The 23,179-nt window shown below is 37.9% G+C and overlaps 1 pseudogene; it reads left to right on the top strand.

Moving 5' to 3' along the window:
- The first annotated feature begins 22,117 nt into the window (after positions 1–22,117).
- Positions 22,118–22,891, top strand: LOC109570458 (small ribosomal subunit protein uS15m-like; annotated as a pseudogene).
- The last annotated feature ends 288 nt before the right edge of the window (positions 22,892–23,179 follow it).

The following is a 23,179-nucleotide window of genomic DNA, read 5'->3' as shown; positions in this document are numbered from 1 at the left end:
TTCTGACTATTCCTTACACACCGTCTGTGCTTTCCCTTCCTCGCTGCCTTTGCCATGACTGCTGTCTGCCTGGATTGCTATGCCCCCAGACATTCTCATGACTTATATCACTCAGGTCTTTGCTCTAATGTCACCTAATGACATTTTCTTCCTACGGCTCTCCTGTCTAATCTGAATTACTGTGTGCCAACTAAAACCCACACTCCTTTTGACTTTCTCATCACGTACCCTTTTTTACTCTTCACCTGAGCACTGAGTGCCACCTGGTAGGATCTGTGGCTTCTGTTTGTTCATCACTGGGTCCCTCTGTTTACGTAAGTTCCATAGGGTCAGGGGCCATGTCTGTTGGACTCAGTGTTGTTAACCCTCCATACAAAGAACACTACTTGGCTCAGAATAGAGGCTCAATAAGTGTTTACTGAATAAATTAGTGAATTATTGATGAACTCAGAACTCTTCCAACAGACTGATGAGACATGGATTCTACTTCTTCCATTCTCATCACTGTCATTCATTAGCTTCATAGTTCATAAGCCAGTTCTCCCACATTGGAGAGTATATAAAAGTCAGACACCATATCAGATTATGTATAAATGGAAGCTAAAAATGAACCCTGATAGTTGTTTTCATCATTTTGATTCCTTATCCTCCTTCAGCAATGGCTTTGAGTAATCCTTGGTTATTAAGAATTTATAGTACAGTAATCAGAATGTCCCCCAAAATTGCATTGTAGTAGTACTTAAATTATGCTAAGGGAAGTTCAGACTAGTCCAATATAATAATAACAATAGCTAACAATTAATAATTACCAGGACCTCAAAAAAGGTGATTTATTTACATTTCTTTGATCTTCACAACCATCCTGAAAAGGCAAAGTGTTACCCCCATTTTAAAGACAAGAAACATAAGCTCAGAGTTGTCTGGTGATTTTCCTAAAGGCATTGAGCTGTGCTTGATTTGCTTTAGAGTTTCTGACAATCTTTGGAACACACTCTGATATGATAGGTTCATTCAAATTACACCTATTGGAAAAATTAATAACCAGAGTCTTGTTTGTTTTTTAATTTAATTTTTAATAGAATAGGCTTCACTTATTTCTGTTAGGCCTTCTAGGACTATCCAGATGGATTTCCCTGATAGGTTTTATCAAGCTGGTATCCTGAATTCAGGAATAATTTGCCAGGTTCAACTAGACTAGAAAACGTCTGTGTCCCAACTTGTAATGTATTTAAATAAAGGCAGCATCACTGTGAGAAGGGGCAATTGACTGTATGCAACACATGGAGAAAGAAGGTTAGTTTTTACATTTCATAAATAACAATTAAGACTGAAATGTATGCCTGTGGCGGATTCATTTTGATATTTGGCAAAACTAATACAATTATGTAAAGTTTAAAAATAAAATAAAATTAAAAAAAAAGACTGAAATGTGCTTTCATTGTAGAAAAATAAAATTTTTAATAAACCTTCCTTAGAAAAAAAAAATTGATTGTCTTTGTGATCATGGTATGATTAAAGAGACGATGGTGATATCAGTGGGAGAAATAAAAGATCTGGACTCCTTCACTGTTCAACTGCTTGATCATTGAGCAGAGTTAAATTTAAAAAGGTATTTTAATATTTGCTTCACTAAATCCCCTCCATGTTTTCAATTACAGGAACAGAAGTACAGGTGCGGAAGTGCTGTGTGTTCATTTGTCTTGCTCTTTGGGGGCTGGCTTTTAAGATGGAAATATTCATGTAATTGTGTTGAAATGAACAATGAGGAAGTACAGTAGTTCAGGAATGAAAATGTTAAATTAAATGGACCATGTTTAACATTGTTGTTGATCCTGAGGAACAGTTTTTCCAGTATATGGAGCATTTCGATTCCATCCAGCATATGTTCTCCACAGTTTTCTCTGCTCTAATTCATCTGTGTTTTTCGACAGCTCCAGATGGCGTGCTGCCTCCGAGGCTTTCATCTGCCACTCCAACCAGTCTTCAGGTTGTCTGGTCTACACCAGCTCGGAACAACGCCCCCGGCTCTCCCAGATACCAACTCCAGATGAGGCCTGGCCACTCCACCCATGGGTTTCTAGAGTGAGCATTCTACTTGTCCATCCTTGTGTCATCTGGGTTATACAGTTTTGCCATTCATTCACTTTACCTTAACTTTGTAACAATAGGTAGGTCAGTTCTCATTTGCAACAAATAAAGTCCCCCTTTTAAAAGATCCAATAAACACACACACACACACACACACACACAAACACCCAAACAGTACCCTAGGAGATAATTATTTGCTTTGCCAAATAATTATCTTATTTGCTTAAAATAAGATTACTTCAGCCTTTTCATGAACACATGTATATGCCAAAAGCAAGTGTATACCAGAACCCCACAAAAACTGCTGCCTAATTATGGCTACAAAATTATAATACTTATTCCACAAGTTCCATGTGGCATCAGTCTCAGGACTAGAATTTACTCCATATTAATAAAATTTCCATTTCATATAAATGGAATTATACAAACCCTTAGCCAAATAGCTACTTATTTTAAAAGAGATATCACGTGAAGACAGAAAATTGCAGAGCTGAGAGGTACATTGACATCCCCTGAAAATTCTTTACATTAAGAATTTACTTTTGTTAAAATTCCTTTGAATGTCTCAGCCTTCCTAATTTTAGGATTTCATTCTTCATATAGGCTATTTTCCAATCCTTCTGCATCGTTAAACTACGAAGTGAGAGATCTCCAACCATACACAGAGTATGAATTTCGGTTGGTTGCCTCCAATGGATTTGGCAGTGCCCATAGCTCTTGGATTCCGTTCATCACCGCAGAGGACAGTAAGTGGTCTGAAAAACACACAGCTGAATATCTTCTGCCTTAGCACATCTTAAAGTCTTTACTTTTTTCCAAAACAAAGAAATAAGCCTCCTGTATTCTCTTGATATTGAGTGACAGTAATCTTTTCCAGGACCAGGGTGGTCAGAGTCTCCAGAAAGAAGAAAAATGTGAGTTTGGAGGGTTGGAGAGTTAGGCCTACTGACAGGAAGACATAATTCACAGTAAATTATGATATGGCCCCATGCAGTCCTTCAGGGTAAATCTAGGTGTCCTGAAAGGAAAATGTTATCCTTGTCTATTCTATGGCCAAGTATTGCAAGTGTTCTCTGCAGAAGAACATGAAATATGGACCCTACTTCATAAGGATGCTTAGAGGTCATTATAGATTGGGATTGTCTTATTCAACCAATACAGGGAATTTTCTAGATTTTTATGGAAGACTTACATTTGCATATATATATATATTTTTTAACTAGGTTATATAGAGAAAAGAAATACATGGTTATCATATTGAGTTTTATACAAATTGCCTCTTGAAAAAGCATATATATGGAAGTATAACTTTTTAGAAAAGTTAGAAATTAAATCAAGCTATACAGAGTGAAGGAGGACACTGTATCTTTGAACAATGAGGTTTTTAGGGTTAATCTTGTCAAGTCTTTTAATCAGAAGCTTCTTCAAAGATGTTGCTCTGTTGGCCAATTGCCATTCTAGCTCTATATTCAATCAGGACCCAAGTGACTTTCAAAAGGCTGGATATTAATCTCAAAAGGCACAGTATATGAAACAATATCAATTGTATATGAGATAGATTCTTTTATGTCTACAATATCCTTAATTATATTATTTTAGTGAGAATAAGACCTTAAATGAGATAGAATCAGAACTATCTGCCTTCCTTAATGCTTACTTAAAACACACACACACACACACACACATATGAGCAATAATATATAATACTTCCTTCATTTCTCCCAAATTGTAATTACTCCCAGGAAACAGGCTGGGTACTTCACAAGGACACATCCAGGCTGGGTACTTCACAAGGACACATCCAGGGTACCATTTAGTAAATTATCAGCACAGTGCAGTAAACGACACCCACGGTCCAAAAAGCATCAGTGCACCACTCAGAGTACCTACACTTCTTTTAGTGAGAACATTACATGCACTCTGGCAAATCTGACAATATGAACACCAACTGTATACAGATGTCTGAACCAGAGAGCTCACAACCAAACCAGATTTCTGAAGAAACATTTCTTTTTTAAATCAGCTGAAAAAAATATTTTTACTATCCTTAGCGCATTCTTGATGGCATGTGGTGGAGGTTAACTAAAAATAATTTGCCCACTGCAGAGGTGATGACATCATAGAACTCCACACTAGAAGAGGAGAGAAATGACTCCTTTTTGGCACCCACCATTTCTGTTTCGATAAATTCTGTTCCGATAGAGAGGGGACAGCACTTTTATTTCCTCCGTGGTGATCGTTATTGAATAGGCGCCAGATTCTCCTACCTACAGGCAGGAAGTTAGTGCATAAAGTCCCAGACATTGTAAAGACCTAGTTAGCACAGCGCCCTCTGTTGAGCAAACTTCTCTCCTGCCTCATCTTATCATGAAACAGGTTTTACAGACAGGTTTGACAGTGTTTAGAATTTTCATGCACGGAGACCTGGGCCATCTCTGTGGCTTTTAGGGCCTGAGATCAAAGTGAATAGTGTTACCCTTCATCTTCCTTCGTTAAGAATTAGTAGCAATTGATTGTATAGCAGGTCCTAACTCATGAAACCCAGTCATGATTTTCATTGAAATCCTTTCTCTGAAACAATGACCTCTAACTTCTTCTGCTTCACCTGTGATGTCACATACACCAGCAAAGGACTAAAGGTCGGCCCGTTTGCCCCTCCAGGTTAACTTACCAGGCATGCTCACCCCTGAGACATAATGACAGTGTCCTATATATTTTGGGTGTCAGTGGAGATGGATACCATCTCTGAAAGGAAGTGCAATTGAGTTGACAAAGACTGAGGGATTGGCACTTGGCACAGGCTGTTTTTCTGTCAAGGCTTCAAAGCCTTGATTATAAAACTACCCATGCTGACAGCCCCATGCCAGGATCATACTTCGTACTTGGTTCTAACCAGCAACTCCCATTCAGCAAAGTGCAATTTCCAATGTAGAAATTCTGCATATCAGCTTACAGAATGAAACACAGAAGTCCTCTCATACCCACATTTAAATTTCATACTATCAGTAGGCACCTTTCCACATCAACCAAAGCCCCCAAACTTTCCAGTGCCAAAGAAAGGTCACCAGTAGCAATATTTTTCATATGATACTGTGATAGTGTGATTTCATCAAGTCTGTGATACAGCTGAAAGCAGAAAGAGAAACCTAAGCAGAAAATGACCTAGAGCTAGAGAAACAAATGCTTGCATGCTAAAACAGGTTCTCAGAGATGGAGAAAGAGGTGTGAAGAATTTTAATAGATTTTTTTTTTCAAATAATTTGTCATTTACATCAGTGGGCCACCAATATCCAGTTCCATGCATTTTTAAAAATCTAGTGTGCTTATGCCAAATAATAATAATGCACATTTCCTATGAATATTTTAAATCCAGTTAAACTTGTGTTAATAAAAGATGTTTGTTCCAGCCAACTTGGTCAGTATAGTGTTCGACTATTTGTAACCAGATAAATACAAACAACGCATGATTTTTTTTTTTAACATGCTGCTGGCAATCTAAGTACCCAACATGCCTGCAGTCTACAAAAATGCATTAAGATTGTGATAGATTTAGAAGCATGGGATTAATAACATGAAGACACTTACCTATCAGCTGAAACTTTTTGATGTCTATTAATAAGAAATAGCTATCTCTTCTGATTGTATTATTTGTCCCTCTCTCAAGTATCTACAATTGTTTCCTGTACAGTATAAGCTGTAAAAATGGAAGTTGGCTAGAAGGGAAAATTTCCTCCAACTTCAGTTTAACTGTGCATGCCTTCTTCTGCCTACAAAAACGTAGGCAGATTTTTGTAAAATATGAGATAACTCACTTTTCTTTAAAAATATGGATTCCCTAGACTAGTAAAATTCTGCTTTCTCCCAGCGTTTCTTGGCTACCAAGATCAAAATATGAAATATCTCTTTATTTGAATCATTTAAATAATGAACTTGTATACACAAACAGGTCAATCTGATGAAAATGAGATTCTTTTCTAAAAATCACTTATCTACCTCTAAAACAAAACAAAACAGAAAAGACAAATTTCTTCCAGAGTTGACCATTTAGTTGTCATATATTTTTTAAAGATGAAAAATTGAATGACTTTGCTAAATTTATAGTTTAAAACTCCACATATATATTTTTAACCATTCATCTAAGATGCATTATTAAGTAAAATTTGTGGGATTTGGCTAGTTTATTCTATAGATTTACTTAGATGATTTTTTTCATGTGTTCATTATTTTGCTAACAGACTCAATGTTCATGATCTTTGACTGAAATCTGCTAAAAAATAGAAAGATATATCTTATTACGAACACAGTGAGATTTTCAGTACTATTAACATACTGTATCTACTTATTATATTAGTTCTTATTGTTATTTTTTCCCACACTTTCAGTGTGCTGTAAACAAAGGATGTAGTGTCTGGATCCTATTTTACTTTTCTCATTAGCATTTTTGAGCATGTTTCCCCTCTCATTCATCTTTAAGATTCTCATAGCAATTTACAAAGCAATAGTCTTTCTTCTGAAGTAAAATAGAATGACCTTGTGACATTCATTGAAATCTGTATCTAGCAGAACACTTTTCTGCCTTGTTTGTTGTCTAACAAAATTCTACTCATCCCTCGAGTTCCAGTTCAAATGGTACGTTCTCTGCGAAGCCTTCCCTCCTCATTTCTACCTTAGGATTTTGGTTTATATCTACTTGTGCAACGTCAATATCTCTTTCTGAATTGTAATTTCTTAGGATCTAGGATTCTGTCTCATTTGTCTTTGTAGATCCAGTGCTTGGTGGTGGATCCGATATAGTGCCCCAAATTTTTAAAGTACTGATTAAAAAGAGTTTCATATAAACAAATCCATGAAACTACCGACTTCCCTGGCGGTTCAGACGGTAAACTGTCTGCCTACAATGCCTACAGTGCGGGAGACCAGGGTTCAATCCCTGGGTCAGGAAGATCTCCTGGAGAAGGAAAGGGAAACCCACTCCAGTATTCTTGCCTGGAAAATCCCATGGACGGTGGAACCTGGTAGGCTACAGTCCATGGGGTTGCAGAGTCGGATATGACTGAGTGATTTCACTTTCACTTTTAAGCAAGCAAATCTTAACTGGGTACCTACCGTGCTGGAAGGACTGAAAGTTACAAGGATGAATAGGAAAGTTCTTGACTTGAGTGGTCCACAGTCTGCTGGGAAGACATAATAAAACAATAAAGTACTGTGATTGAAGATAAGGGCAAGCTCAGAGAAGAGCTTCTCCCAACAACACCGGGTGTCAGGAAAGCCTTCCCAGGGGAGAACACAAGGAAGGGAAATAAGAATGATTTCTATTTGGGGATCACATCAATATCAGATTTCCAATTTACTTCCTCGCCATTGGTCCAGGCGAGGAAAGCTATTGCTGTAGGAGGTGCCCACTGACACAGGAGGTAGGGCAGCTTGTAGAATTCTCTGCCTGTGATGTCAGCCTCTGAATATGAGACAAGAAGGGGGAGGATGAGAGGCAGCTGTTAGAGAAGGAAATCCCAAAGGCGATCCTCATTCTTTGCCTTGGTCAGAGGCAGCCTGCTGGCTGTCCCTGTGATTCTGTCTTGACCGGGATAATGAATGTTCTAATCAGAAAGGTCTCTGCTAGCCCAAAACCATGTGCTACTTCAAAAGGGAGACAGATATATACAAAGAGAATTCCAAAAGGAACACGTATTTTCTTCTTATTCTCACAAACTGTAATGGATAGAATACTGAGTCCTGGTGACAGAGAGGGGAAGTAAAGCTTTGGTATGAAACGTGATCAGTTGATGATGTTATTGTACTTCTAGAGGGGGATTTTCCAATCATTTAATAAGTGTCTTTGTGCCTTTAAGAGTACTTAAATTTTACAACTAATATTGCATGGGAGAGATCTTTTTATTAGTGTGTTTTAGAATTTAAAGTCAGTCTGCATTTTAAGAGTTTTCTATGTGAGAGAAAAACAGAAACGTTTGTAAATGAGGGTGGCACATATTTATATCGGTAGATTTTATTTTATTTAATGAAGAACTGTGAGCAGTAAGTCTCAGTAGTGCTGCATGATGATTTTACTTTTCTATTCCAAACTTATTTCCTAATTGCTTTAAATATTAACTTCTGAATGCTGATATGTTTATCCTTTCAAACAGTGATATGGTCTCTATTTTACCCACAACAGAAAATCCATGATGCAAAGTAGATCATTCTGCTGATTTTGAGAGCAAAGTGGCTCTGTATATATGTCCCTACAATAGTTTATTTTCCTGTTGCATAGATTTCCCACCCCCACGAGATTCTTGCATTTCCAGAATTTATAAAACAAATTAGTATCTTTATAGTCTTATTTTTATATCCTAATATCAAAAACCAAAGTGACCAACAGAAAAATCGTTTGAAAGGATGAACCAATTAATGAAAAATTCTATCCACCTGACTTTCATTTCCCTCTTGAATTCTTGAATCTGTTTTGGGCACATTAAGCCCACTGCTCTTCTAAATTTGGAACTTCTAGTTCTTTTAGGACTTTTTTCTTCCTTCATGAATTTTCAGATTAAAATATTTCATTCTCTGCCCCAAACGTTCAAGTAAGAATCCACAGCCGTTCACCATACAACATGTCCCCATTCTGGAATACAAAACACTCTTCCTAACCTTCCTCTGCTGTCCTGGTCTCAGGAGAAATAGAGAAAACAGTTCCCCAATATCGGTTCACCTACTTGCGGACTATAAATTGTATCCTTTCAATTGAAGCAATCTTGTAGTCTTCAGATGTTCCTTTTATTAAGCAACGATGCCCTGTTACACAGCCCTTTTCCTATTTTATCAGTTGTCTGGAAGCTGAATATTCACATACTTGCCAAATGGCAGTGCCCATATGTAATATTTGTTTGGGGATACAATGCTCTTACCTCTGTATCATCACAAGATTAATTATTCTTTATCTTTAATTTATTGGTCCTATTACTTAAGTCTTTTATTATAAGCTGTCAAGAAAACTCCTTTTGGGAAGTAGTTGGGGTATAAATAATAAATTGATAAAAGAATTCATGATTAAAGAGGGAATGGAATCCATCACTCCACTCTTCTGCTAACATTTTCTCAATGAATAGCAAGAGACTGTACAAACAATTAGTACAGAGCATACTGCTATGTATAATTATACATCCATGTATTTGCCACCTTGGTTTTTAATTCTCTGGCAGATTTAGAGGATATTCATTTATAGAGTTAGTGTTACTGAAAAAGAGCTTTTAAGCCAAGTGAGTTTTTAGTTAAAATGGCAAAAAGTTCCTTCAAGGCAGCAATGAGGAAACATTAGGAAAACTGAGTGATTGTGGGTAACTCTTGTAGCAAACGGGTTGTAGAAGACCCATGAAAACCACTTAAAAACAGTTATATACGCACAACAGATGTGTCATTGCAACTGTTTATTCTTTCAAATCATTTATACACACACACACACGCACACCCATCCTTCCCAACATACACACCTGAGTTATAAAAACAAATAAGCAGACCCCTCTGTGAACAATCTTGTTACTCTCTTTTAGGCTGGGGCTGAACTTTTGAAGCTGATGAGTGAAATCGTTTCCCATAAAAGATAATTTCATTTGCCAAAATGAAACTACTTTCCATTATTAATGCTATAATGAAACAGCCTGAAATATGAATCAGTGATCTGAACAGAAAGGATGCTCCCGTTCCCCGCTCCAGGAGGGGAGTTCTCTAAACAATTACACCCATGGAAAGGGCTGTACGGTTGTATTTTCATCACTCGCCAGCTGAGCTGTGTGGCTGTCATACTTCCAGTCTCCCCTCCAGTGACAGCCGCATTGACAACATGTTATACTCCACATTGATTTTACAGTTAAGGAGCTGATTGTGATATATAGGGATTTTAAGAATTCAGCTGAGAGGCTGACTTTTGCCTTTTATCATTCCATTAAAATTTTATAACCATCTTTTTCATGTCATTTCATCCATGAATTCTTACTTTAGAAAGTGATAGCTACTGCTGTGAGCATAACTTTTCTCATGTTCAGAGCTTTTTATTGTATTAGCAAACTACCCCAATTATAGTTATTACTCATGTTTTACATAATTGTGGTGACCCTTTCAACCATGCAGTGGCACGCCAGTTGATTTGTATATAGAATTAGATGATTCGGCTTATCATTTTAAAGCACTAAATTGAAAGCGTGCCAGGAGTCGGGTTTTAACACTTCCTTAGCCAAAGGAGCTAATTAAGCTGCTTTCAGCATCCTCTCCTGAGTCGCCTACTTTAAGGACCCTTCCTGCCACAAGAGCTGGGAGCCTACTCAGCTAGAGCGGGAAGCTAATAAAATGTATTCTGGCTTTTAAGGGGGAAAATATCATGCAATTGAAATTGAACATCTCTTCTTGCCCAAGATAAGAGATCATCTTTAAGGAAAGGCTGTGCTCTGTAGGGGCTTGAAGTACCAGTTCATCTCATTATCCTGGATGTTTCCCTGATAACACTATCATCGTAGTCAAGAGAAATAAAAGGTTTATCCCCATCATAACAGAGAACAAACTGCATCATTGTTACTTTTCCCTGAAGAAGCTCACAGTTTGATAATGCACATATGAATAATTATGCAAGACCCCTGTGAAAACCCTAATAGAAAAATATTCTGATTTTTAAGTGTATATTACTCTTTTTTGAACAGGGAAGGGTGAGTTAGGGTTAGACTTGAAAGGCTCGATTCTCCACCATTGATTTTATGGACCCCAATCTCAGAGGATTTCATTTTACAAAACAACATTGATATCTTACAAGACTTGCGCTTGCTTTTCTTTAGGAAAGAGCCAAATCTGGATGACAAGTATAAATAAGAAAGGATCTGTATTCCTATTTTGATATAATAATTGCTACCGCTGCTGTGTACCAGAGAGCAAAAGTAAGAAATGTCACAGTGGTTTGACGAAAGCTTCAGAATGAAAGCTAACAACAGACTAAAATGAAAACTGTGATCCATCTCAGGATCATTGTACTTTTAGGATTTTTCTCTTCAGATAGGATGCATTACCAAATTGTCAGAAATGGCTTGATTTCAGGGTTAGTGCAGTGTAACAGCTTTCCTCTCTAAAAGTAATTATGATTCTGCCATCAGTCCAGTTGGTGACAAATATGTGAATCATGTTGTGTAAAAATATGCTCCTATCTACCAGCTACGATTGTGGTCCTTGACTCCGCAAAGCTGTGGTTGCATTTAAAACTTAAACCTTGGTTATAACACTGAATCGTGCACACACACACACTCACATCATCAGTGCTGTTTTAAACAATTACTAAATCCAAGTCTATCTTTTTTAAAGATTTTTCCATAAAATCTAATGTTCACAGAAAAATCTCATAAATGTTCAAATTGCTGTGGGCAGAAAAGGGGGATATAGGATTTTTCTTGATCTGTTGTAGCAATTTATAGATTTCAGGCCGTGGTTTATAAGAATGCTAAATGTTCTGGAATTACAGCTGTTACTGATCAGTGATTGAGCCAGATTTGTGTTATTGCACCATGTTCTTGCTTGTACCTAGAGAGCAGTAAAGCCTCAATATAATAAAAAGCACCTGCATTTTAAATGAAATTTCAATTGAAAAACTTAACAGCCCTTCAAATTGCAGAATTTAACGCAGCCCAGTAAAGCTTAAATAACACTTTGCCTCCGCAGGCTGAGGGGTTTGCATTCAAGGTGACTTGAGTGTGTCGCATGGTGAAATTATTTACAATTAAGGAATTTCTCTGGAGGGCTGCAGGATATTTGCTGCTCCACAACACCTAGGCGGGCATATGGCGGGCCTTTTTCAGTATTCATGGAGCCTCCTGAACCTTTATGATAATTGAATCAGTTAGAGTGCTGAGTGGAGCAAGCATTAAACCTGTTAACCTAAAGGTCAGATCTGTGCATTGTTTATTTATCAGTAGGTGAAAGAGCTAAATCGGCAGCTTCTGTCACAGTCACAGTAAAAAATCACCTATAATATTAACAGGGAGTAGATAAATTGCAAAACATGGATTAGAATGATAAACAGACCCAGGGATAATATGGAATATATAATGAGCGATGCTGAAGGATTTTACTGGGCTATAAAATATGCAGGTTTGTTATGATAATGTTATTGATTATAATGAGTTACCAGAGTTCCAGAAAAATGGGGCGTAAGTTTGAACTTTGGTTACAGCTGCCCTCTGTGTCTTTCTCTCCTAAGGTCTTTATTTCAGAAGAGTCTTCCTGATGTTGGGGAATCCTTTAATCAAAAGAAATGATTTAATGAAGTTATCTTACAGGAGCAAATGGCAATTGAATTCAATAATGTTCAACAAGTACATCTTACACATTTAAGAGGAAAGCAGTCATGAGCCTTGTCTTTATGACACTTGGCCACTTACTCAATGGCCTTTACCACGTGCCCAGTTTCATATTCTAGAGTTAGTTAGTTCTAACTAACATATTCATGTTAGTTCTGTTCTGAGGTGTGGGAAGTTTCCAAGAGGTCTCACTACTTACTTTCTACTTTATAGAACCTGGACCTGTAGACCCTCCAATTATCCTGGACAAGAAGTCAAGAATGATGTTGGTCACCTGGCAGCATCCTTTAAAGTGCAATGGGCTCATTACCCATTATAACATTTACCAACATGGCCGCCTCAGCTTGGAAACTTCTGGAAATGTCACTAATGGCACAGTGACCCATTTACACCCACATACGGCCTATGCGTTTCAAGTAGAAGCTTGTACTTCAAAAGGGTGTTCCCTGTCAGCAGATTCCCAGACTGTTTGGACACTCCCAGATGCACCAGAAGGTATCCTGAGTCCAGAGTTGTTCTCTGATACCCCAACATCCGTGATCATATCTTGGCAACCCCCCACCCATCCCAACGGCTTGCTGGAGAACTCCACAATCCAGAGAAGAGTCCAAGGGAAGGAGGCAGTTACCACCCTGGTGACTCTCCCAGGAAGTCATCCCAGGAGGTTTATTGACAAGACTTCTTCTCTTAGCCCGTGGACAAAGTATGAGTATCGAGTGCTGATGAGCACTGCTGGTGGAGGGACAAACAGCAGTGATTGGGCAGAAGTGACCACTAGACCCTCGCGACCTGCTGGGGTGCAGCCCCCCGAGGTGGATGTGTTAGGACCCGATGCAGCCAAGGTAAGAAGCTAAGTGTCTTGTCTCCTCTGCAGACTAGGAATGTACCCTGCATTGACTCCGTGTCAAACAGAGCCATCTACTGACAAAATGCACACGTGTTGTTTTAGGCATTCACTGGAGAAACTGGGTTTTTGGCCTTTGGCCCAAACTCTCTCAAATTTGATGTCAGTTTTTCATTTCTCCCTGTATCCCCTTAATTATATTGTTGAGACGCTTCCATTTGCCTCACACACCTGAAATCCTTTGAATGCCACCCTGGGATGCTTAGCTTAACCACCACGTCAGATCTAAATAGATCAGAAAATGAGAAGAGGTGGGGAAATGCGGGGGAAGGGATTAGCGTATTAACAAAAGTTACAATTACCAATATTCTGATTTTTTTTTTAATGATCAAAGAATCAAGAGGATGGGGGAAAGAAAGAAAAATAGCAGATTACGGGGATATTTAGGAACTGTTCAATTATTCACTTCATTCTGCTGGGAATGAACTCTAGAGGCTAGGATAACTACCATTGTTTTGGCTTGCATACAAACTTCATTCAAGGGAAATTAGTGTAACCAAACAGGAGGGAGTTTTGTAGCTTAGAAGCCTCTTTTGTGTAAATACACACATGCTTCCGTGGATTCAGGCTTGTACTACTGCCAAAAGCATTGGTGCAGCAGCTTGCTCACCAGAGCACAAAACAAAGGACATTTGCATAACAGCAAAGTTCATCTGTTGAAATTATTACTTGAATCCCTGTTGTGTGTTCTCTCGTGCCTACGAAAAGCAAACACTGGGTGATGCTAAATAGTGTAAATCGTTGAAGAAATTTAATTGAACCTACATACTAAAATCTGTGTTTCAAAGTCTGCCTTCATTAGCTTCTGCATGAGATTGGTCAGCGCAACACAGCTTCTTGATAGAAATATCTCAAATGTATAGAATTCTGTTGATAAAACATCAAAAGGAAATCAATTTGAAGGACATGATGTATGGTGTTTACTATATGAATTGGGCAATCTTAAGAATTGTTCTTCATTCAAAGGAAAAGCAGAACAAACCAAAGGAAAACCCCAAACAAACCTAGAGTTATTAATCATTCCAGAAATGACTTTTCTTTTTAATCCTAAGGGAATTTTGCAAAACTTTGGTAGCAGTACCAATCAATATGGTGTGACATAAGCACAGTCCTTCACAAAGGCACAGCTAGGTAATGGACATTTTTTCTGGATTCTTTCTAACAAAGATTTAATAGCTAGGCAAATCTGAAAGATGACAAATATTTTCAGAAAAGTAATAGCTCAGTGCATAGTTCTGTGTGATTCAGCATTTATAAATGATGATCAAAAGTATTCAAAGTAAGTTGCCTGGCTTTTTCATTCATCCCTTTTTTTCCTTCCTCTTTTGATTTTGTAACCTCATCCAGAAAGTAAACAATGTGCATGGCTTGTCAACCTGCTAAAGTACAATTTAGTTTGGTTTGAGAGCAGAATCTCACAGACACTCACCAGGCCTGGAATCTAAAAGTCTCTAAGAAGGTGCTTAGAATATACAGACAACGTATTCTAGTGGTCATTTTTTTTTTAAATTCATACCTTTTACTAATCCTAACTTTATAACTAGAAAATCAAAAATTATCAATGAAGAGAGTCATCAGGATTATTTAGCTGAATCTAGTAGTATACTATATGTATTTAAATAATATTAAAACAACATATTTATGCTTCAGAATTATTTACTCACCTTCAGAAAGGTTCAGAAAGATCTTCAGATGGCCAGAATCAGTGTTCTAATGACACCACTTATCTGGTAAACAGAGGTAGTGTGACAGCGGTACAGTGATTTCTTTTTATAGAAGATAAGATTTGAAAATTAAAATTGCAGATGGATAAAATCTGAGGAACAGAAGCATGGTCTTTAATATGTTGGGTAAAAGGTTCATTCAATATTTATCATATGGAATCATTCCAAATATTAGGATGAGGAAAATTGTCGATAATATTATTGACAATAATAATAATAATTCAGTTCTACCAACATTTATTGAAAATCTATACATCTTAATGAGTGCCTCTTTTAGGCACTGAGGACACGGTAAAGACAAGACAAAATCTCTACCTTCATGGAGTGTACATTTTACACAAAACAATATAATTAAATAAAATGCTCAGAAATGAAAAAACTTGGGGGAGAAACAAGTCAGGTTAAGAGGAATAAAGACTACCAGTTGATCGGTTGAGAGATAATACAGGAACTGGACTGGCATTTCACTCTAGTTCTTAGCATTTTGCACCATCTGGTCTTTTCACCACCACTCCCCGTATAAGAACTTGCAGTCTGATAGGGAAAACAAGGAAACGTCACATACTTAGACCAACTGGAAAATAACCCAAAGTAACATCTTTGTAAGTGTAAAAAGATGAGCTATGACTTGGCATCAATATGAGCCTTAAGAAGAGAAAGTTGCATAAACAACAAGGTCCTACATAGGGAATTATATTCAGTATCCTATAATAATAATGGAAAAGAATATAAAAAAGAATATATATATATATATGAATAACTGAATCACTTTGCTATATAGCAGAAATTAGCACAACATTGCAAATCAACTATACTTCAATAAAATAAATTTTAAAAAAGAAAAAGGGGAAACTTGCACATCATATTATTAATATCTTATTTGATTATAAGGAAAACAACATATAATGTCAAAGAGGTTGTATTATCTGAAAAAGTGAAAGCCACACACTTTGATGTTGTATTTATTCATTTAAGAAAATGCATTTCATTGTATAAAGTTGGTAAAAATACCAAAACCTGTAAAAGAGAGTTTAATAAAGCTCTACTTTAGAATTATGCTATAGATCCAAAACTTTTAAATAAAATAAAATATTAGCACATTGAACAAGGATACTTATTCTTAGCCCAGTCTCAGCCCGTTATATCGATCTTCATAAAAACTCTTATTCATAAAGTTCTTTTTTTCTTTGTTTTTATTTGAAGGATAATTGCAATAGTGTTGGTTTCTGCCATAGATTGCCATGGATGAGCTGTAGGTATACATGTGTTTCCTTCCTCTTGAGCTTCCCTCCCACCTCCCATCCCAGCCCACCTCTCTAGGTTGTCACAGAGCCCTGACTTGAGCTCCCTGAGACATATAGCAAATTCATATAATAGCATATATCGATTTTATATATGTTAGCTTTATGTAGTTTTAAAATGTGATTAGATGAAGTTAAAGAAATTAGAAGTAAATTACAATGTTTGTGTGTTACTTTTTTCAAGTCTGAAGCCAATCAACTAAACCACCTTCATAAATTTTTGTTTATGACCAGGATCATGCAGGTGCCTTAATTGTTTAGGGCCACACTTCAGAGATCTGAGTGAGTAGGTGAAAGTCAATAGTTCTTTAAACACCTACCCACCTGTCCTATCTTATTCAAATATATAGTAAATAAACAGAGAAATGGAAATCCAAGCAATTAAGAACCACACAAACGAAAGAAACTTTTGTGGTCAACAAAGCATCTCTGAAATAAACATTTTATTCTAAGCCATAAATGAAACTTTATTTTAAAAATTTCAGTGTAAGTCTTGTTTTAGAGAACATCTTTTGCTTATTAAGTCAGGAACATGGTCCTTAGTCTGACTTTTTTGGGCTGCAAGAATATTTTATAATCCTTCATATGAGCAATAGATAAATAAAAAGCCATGGGAAATTAAACTGAAAGTTTTAATCTCACATATTTGGCCATACTGTAATAAATGTAGTCTTAAGCATTGGAAAGAATAGAATCCAATATTTCACTAACTGGCTCCTTAAAAAGCTTGGTCACATTTATTTTTAGTAATAGCTCCAGGATGTTTTCTAGAGGATGATCAAATTAGATACCATTTCTGTTAGCCTACTCACTATAATGACAATGGCCTTCTCCACCTTGCTCTAAATTCCTTCTAAAAATTTTCTGTGAAAGTAGACTCATGTCTTCCAACTCAGTACTGTCAAAAAGATATATATTCCTAAGCCTTTAACTTTTTAAGTGAGAAAAATAGCAAATTTTTGGATGCAAACATTTATAGTAGAGAACACAGACTGTCTTCAGAGTCATTACATCACATCTCTTAATCTCTGCAGGTTGATATCTTATTCAGATTTTTATTTTTTGAATGTTTTCTTAGCCTCAATAACCAAGTTCCAAATCAATTCACTCTCAGCTCAACTGCGAACACAGACTAATCCGAAGTTTGAATTCTTTCAAGGACTGCCAAGCCTTGACCTGAACTCTCAGAATATTCTAGTTCCAGAGGCAAGTGGCATTCCACATGTGAGTCAGGTAGAACTGAGCTGTGATAACCCTTCCATTTTTTATTTGCAAGTACCAGGAAGCCCTGTAAGTTTGACCTTGACTCACTTCTCAAGCCCACAAAGAACACTGTACCACCAAAATAAATAGAACCCTATGTCTGCTTTATAAACTTTGCTTAATTTAGGCCTCTTTGATCTCGCCTCCATCCAGGCAAATTCTCTATGCTCATAAGGAACACATCTAACACTTGTCTTCACCAGCACATTTTGGAACTCTTTTCTCCTAGAAGTTTTTAAAATCAGCAATGACTTCAAGCCATGTAGTAAAATTTCAGTAGATGTCAAGTCCTTGTTAATTATAAATTAGGACTGTAATCATCAAGCAGCTGCCCAAATGACATGTTGTTTAGTCACTCAGTCATGTCCAACTGTTGGTGACCCGTGGACTGTAGCCCACCAGGCTTCCCTGTCTTTCAGTACCTCCCAGAGCTTACTCAAGACTCAATCATGCCCACTGATATGGTGATTCCATCCAACCATCTCATTCTCTGTTGCCCCCTTCTTCTCCTGCTCTCAATCTATTTTGTCTCCAACAATTAGTAAGAGAACCCTACGAAAATCTCAGGTTAGATTGCTCCTGGAGGAAACTTTTTTCCTTTAAGACAGAAAATTTTAGTTCATCCTTCTCTGTTCTAATTTCTCTATTCTACACATTTTAGACTTTGAATTTGTATAGAACTATAAGTGCAGGTATCAATATATCACTTTGTGGAAAACTTGTTTAAATTATCAAAATAGCTGTATGCTAAGGAAAATATAATGCCATCAGCCATGACTGGAATTACTTGTTAAACTCCATCTCTGAGTATTTGGCATTAAATAACTGTACAATTTAGGCTCTGTTCTCATGACGCTTACAGCCTATTTGGGAGATGGAATATACACTCTAAAATTTAAAGAACACTGCAAGGCAAGAAAAAAAGAGACGAAGCAGAATGGCATATAAATAATGGATTTTTAATGACCTATGTGCATTTTTCTAGGGTCTTTTCCCCCTATAAGAGTGTGAGTGGGTTAGCACAATCCCCTTACAATATTTAGTCAGAGAAGAAAAAGAATATTAAACATTATTAGAAAACATTGTTGTTTCTTTCTTCTGACGTTCACGTCTATGACTTAAACAGGATCATTTTTTGCTTGCTTTTTTAAAGCTCTCCACACGTCTCTTTGCAAAAAGGATATGTTGTTATTGCCTCACTTGCTACATTATGCACTAGAGAGATTCAGAAGCTCAATTTCACATTCTCAGAAAAAGCAAAGGATAATTTCTGCACTCCCGTCACCACCATCCAAAAAAAGAATAGTGACAGATTTAGAATACACACTTATAATGCAAAACAAGGAATTCTGATATTTCGTCTAATTGAGTTATAAAGAAGGACACTCTCAAATCCTGCTGCTGCTGCACTGATGCGTGTGGATGTGTGAATTCTCTCCATGTGTGTGCTCTGCCTCTTTCCGGACACCCGTGGTGGAGATGAATCACTGAGGTGTGTATTAGTCTGACAGTCTTAGAAAGTCTCCAGACTAACAGCCCAACCCAGGAAACAGCATCTCATTTAGCTCCTGGTGTACTGCTAATTGATCTGAAAACTCTTCATTACTGTCTAGTGTAAAGGGCTAAGTCAAAAGTGGGTATTTCTACAGTGACTTAGCTGAAAACGCCGGGTCCTGTGAACCTCCGCAGTTGCTCTGTTCCTATGTTGTCACATTGGTTCTAATTTTTCTTTTATTTCAGGTCACTTGGAAGCCCCCACTCATCCTGAATGGAGACATCCTTAACTACGAGATCCGCATGCCTGACCCTCACATCACGATCACCAATGTTACTTCTTCTGTGTTAAGTCATGTCGTTACTCATCTGATTCCTTTCACTAATTACTCCGTCACCATTGTGGCTTGCTCAGGGGGTAACGGGTATCTAGGGGGGTGCACAGAGAGCTTCCCTACCCACGTGACCACCCCTCCCGCCCTGCCGCAGGATCTTGGCCCATTGTCCGTGGTTCCACTAAGTGAATCATATGTTGGGATTTCCTGGCAGCCACCATCCAGGCCAAACGGACCTGATTTGAGGTAAGAGACAACAATGACGCTTTTGGATTTTGTTGTGATCTTTCTTTGGGAAGGAAGGAAGGAGGCTCTTCCTCACATATGAATATAGAACTAATTTCTTATTGGATATTCACATTTGTGACTTTTTTTTATTGCCCTAGAGTAGATTTACAATGTTTTGTTAATTTATGCTGACTGCAAAGTGATTAAGTTATACATATATGTGCATTCTTTTTTATATGATTTTCCATTGTGGTTTATCACAGGATATTGAACATAGTTTCCTTAGCTATACAATAGGCCTTGGTTGTTTATCCAATTTATGTATAATAGTTTGCATCTGCTAACCTCAGGTTCCCAGTCCTTTCCTCCCCTACACACTCTGTGTCGGCCTTACGCATATAACTTTCATACAGTTTCATCTTATGTATCTTGATGCATGAAACGATGAAAAGTTTATCATGGTAAAAATATCATGATATTGTAGGAACTAAAAATGGTTGAAGGGGCTTCCCAGGTGGCTCAGTGATAAAGAATCTGCCTGCCAGTGCAGGAGACGGGGGTTCAACCCCTGGGTCAGGAACATGCCCTAGAGAAGGAAATGACAACCCACTCCAATATTCTCGCCCGGAGAGTCCCATGGAAAGAGGATCCTGGTGGGCTGTGGTCCATGGGATCATAAAAGAGTGAAGACATGACTTAGTGACTAAACAACAACAACAAAAAACCTTGAAACAACAATCAGTATTCTCTAATGATTCTCTACACAATCCGTCTCTTCATTTTCAAAGTATATTCTTACTATATGATAAGCAAGTTTGATGCATGTTCTAAATGACACATTTGCACAAATATACCTCAAAATTCCAAAGCATTAGCCAATAATTCTTTGGTATGTTATTACTGTCTGGAAACTTGTAAAGCATATGGTCAGGAATATAGATGAAAGAAAAGAACTGTGATTCTAAAATGGCTCTATAACAACTCGACATTTAGCCAAGACTATGAAGTCAATATGGAGAAGGCAATGGCACCCCACTCCAGTACTCTTGGCTGGAAAATCCCATGGACAGAGGAGCCTGGTGGGCTGCAGTCCATGGGGTCGCTAAGAGTCGGACACGACTGAGCGACTTCACTTTCACTTTTCACTTTCATGCATTGGAGAAGGAAATGGCAACCCACTCCAGTGTTCTTGCCTGGAGAATCCCAGGGACGGGGGAGCCTGGTGGGCTGCCATTTATGGGGTCGCACAGAGTTGGACACGACTCATGCAACTTAGCAGCATGAAGTCAATAATATTCTCATTGTTTATAAAATATTGGTGGTAGATGTCTTAGAAAGCCACTAACTTTATAAGTTTTTGTGCTTCTAGTTTGAAACTGACAATAAAGTTTTGGTAAATCTGACATAGAAGAAACCTAAATGTCATCATTTTACTGATAATAGTAAAATGTAAATGGAGCTAATTGTTCCACTTAGCTACAGAGATGATACTTGTGCCAGAAAAAAAAGATTATCAGAAAAAAAGAATATTAAGATGTTTTCTTTATGTTTACACATACACACCACCTGCTCGTACCATGAGACAACCTGAATTTTGGTAATAATATTAGGTGAGATAATCCTGATGTTTCTGCTTGTCTTTTGCTTCAGATATGAGCTTCTGAGATGTAAAATCCAGCAACCACTTGCATCAAATCCCCCAGAAGATTTAAATATGTGGCGCAATATTTATTCAGGAACTCAGCGGTTTTATGAAGATAAGGGTCTTAGCAGGTGAGATTACAAAAACTATAAAAACAAATGCTGGCATTTAGTTTGGGGCATGTTGAATAGTTTAGAGAATGTGAGTGTCTTCATTGTGTGAGCAAGTTATCAGTTATGCAATAAAACATGTTGGTTATTATCGGTGGCATTAATCATCGAACTACAACAGTCAGCGTGTTTAATATTTGCCACCTTAACTGCACTCTTAAAATAAGCTTTTTGAAACTGAGTTTGTAGGTGTTTGAGTCTTACCCTCTTGCCTTTGTCACAGCTCTAATCGACACTGTAAGAGAAAAATCTGGAAATATTGAACATGTACAGAACTGGGGAAAGTTTGGGGCACTTGTAAAATGCTTGCTTATCTAGGAAGTAATTTGTTGTAACTCATTGAATCAATTCACAAATATTATTTAATTCACAGGCTTGGGACTTGAAAGAATTCAATCTAGAGTTTGAAGAAACCAAAAAATGAGCATATAGGTAAAGAGCACCCCAAGGAAGAGAAAGGAGGGCCATGTTAGTATTCATCCTGTGCTAGAGAACTAGGCTTGCTGGCCTTGGGGGAGTCAGTAAACTTCTCTGGGCTTCAATTTTGTTGTCTATAAAATGAGGAGATTGGATGGGGTTAAGTGAAGTCTAAATCTTCATGAATCAAGAAATGTAATGCAATTTTGGAGGGTCAGAAGTCACCATGCTGAGGGCGGTGTGGAGGGTGCTGAATTCGATTTGAACCCAGGCAGTGACACAGCCCCCAGTCCTTGAGCTTCCGGGTGGAGGGTGGGCCAAGCTTCTCTCCATCCAGTGGGACCTCAAGTCCTGGAGGTCTCATCCTCCGGACCCCCCGTAGATATGCCACCCAGAAACCACGCAGCAAAGCCAAGAAGATGACCCGCCCCTTTCCATGCTGCTGAAGGACTACCAGAACATCCCTGGAACTGCGAAGGTTGACGATGTCGTGAAAAGACTCCTATCTTTGGAAATGGCCAACAAGAAGGAGATGCTAAAAATCAAGAAAGAGCAGTTGATGAACAAGGTTGTGGAAAACCTGAAGGACACCAGCTCCTTGGAGGCTCGAATTGTTGCCTTGATTGTCAAGATCTGCAGTTATGAAGAACACAGGCAGAAATATTGAAAGGACAAAGCCCACAAGCACTATCTGCTGATGAGCATTGACAAGAGGCAAAAGATGCTCAGAAACCTCCGTGAGACCAACTATCCTGTCTTTGAGAAGACATGCAAGGAGTTGGGGATTGAGGACACCTTTCCCCCTCCATACCACTGAAAAGTCCACCACCACTAGGTGACCAAGAAGGCTCTGTGCATTTGAGTTTTCCAAGAGGTTCAAAAGCTGAAGAAGCAAAAAAGGGCCTTAAAAGCTGCAGCTGCAGCAGCCCCAAAACAAGGCCAGAGGAACCCAGAGAGTCCTTCTGAAGTCAGACCAGAGGCAATCAAAGAAACCCAATAAATGTTGTTAAGGTCAAAAAAAAAAAAAGGAAATGTAATGAAATTTCAAAGAATCACAAGTTATTATTTTATGAAAACTTTTCAGACTTATTTTTCAATAACTTTTCTATCAGGTTACTTTTCTAGACTCACCACTGACTAGCTCTGCTCTGAAGTCTGTTTACAATCTGGCCTTCCCCCCCCACCCCCCTTCATCCCTCCCCTCCCTGGCTTCTATGCTTCAGCCAATTTGTAATGTGTTGGGCACCTCTAACAAGCGACACCCACCCCTAGACTTCTCCTCTGCCAT

Source organism: Bos indicus, chromosome 16, assembly GCF_029378745.1.
Source record: "Bos indicus isolate NIAB-ARS_2022 breed Sahiwal x Tharparkar chromosome 16, NIAB-ARS_B.indTharparkar_mat_pri_1.0, whole genome shotgun sequence".
NCBI lineage: Eukaryota > Metazoa > Chordata > Mammalia > Artiodactyla > Bovidae > Bos > Bos indicus.
This window is presented reverse-complemented; position numbering and strand designations above follow the sequence as displayed.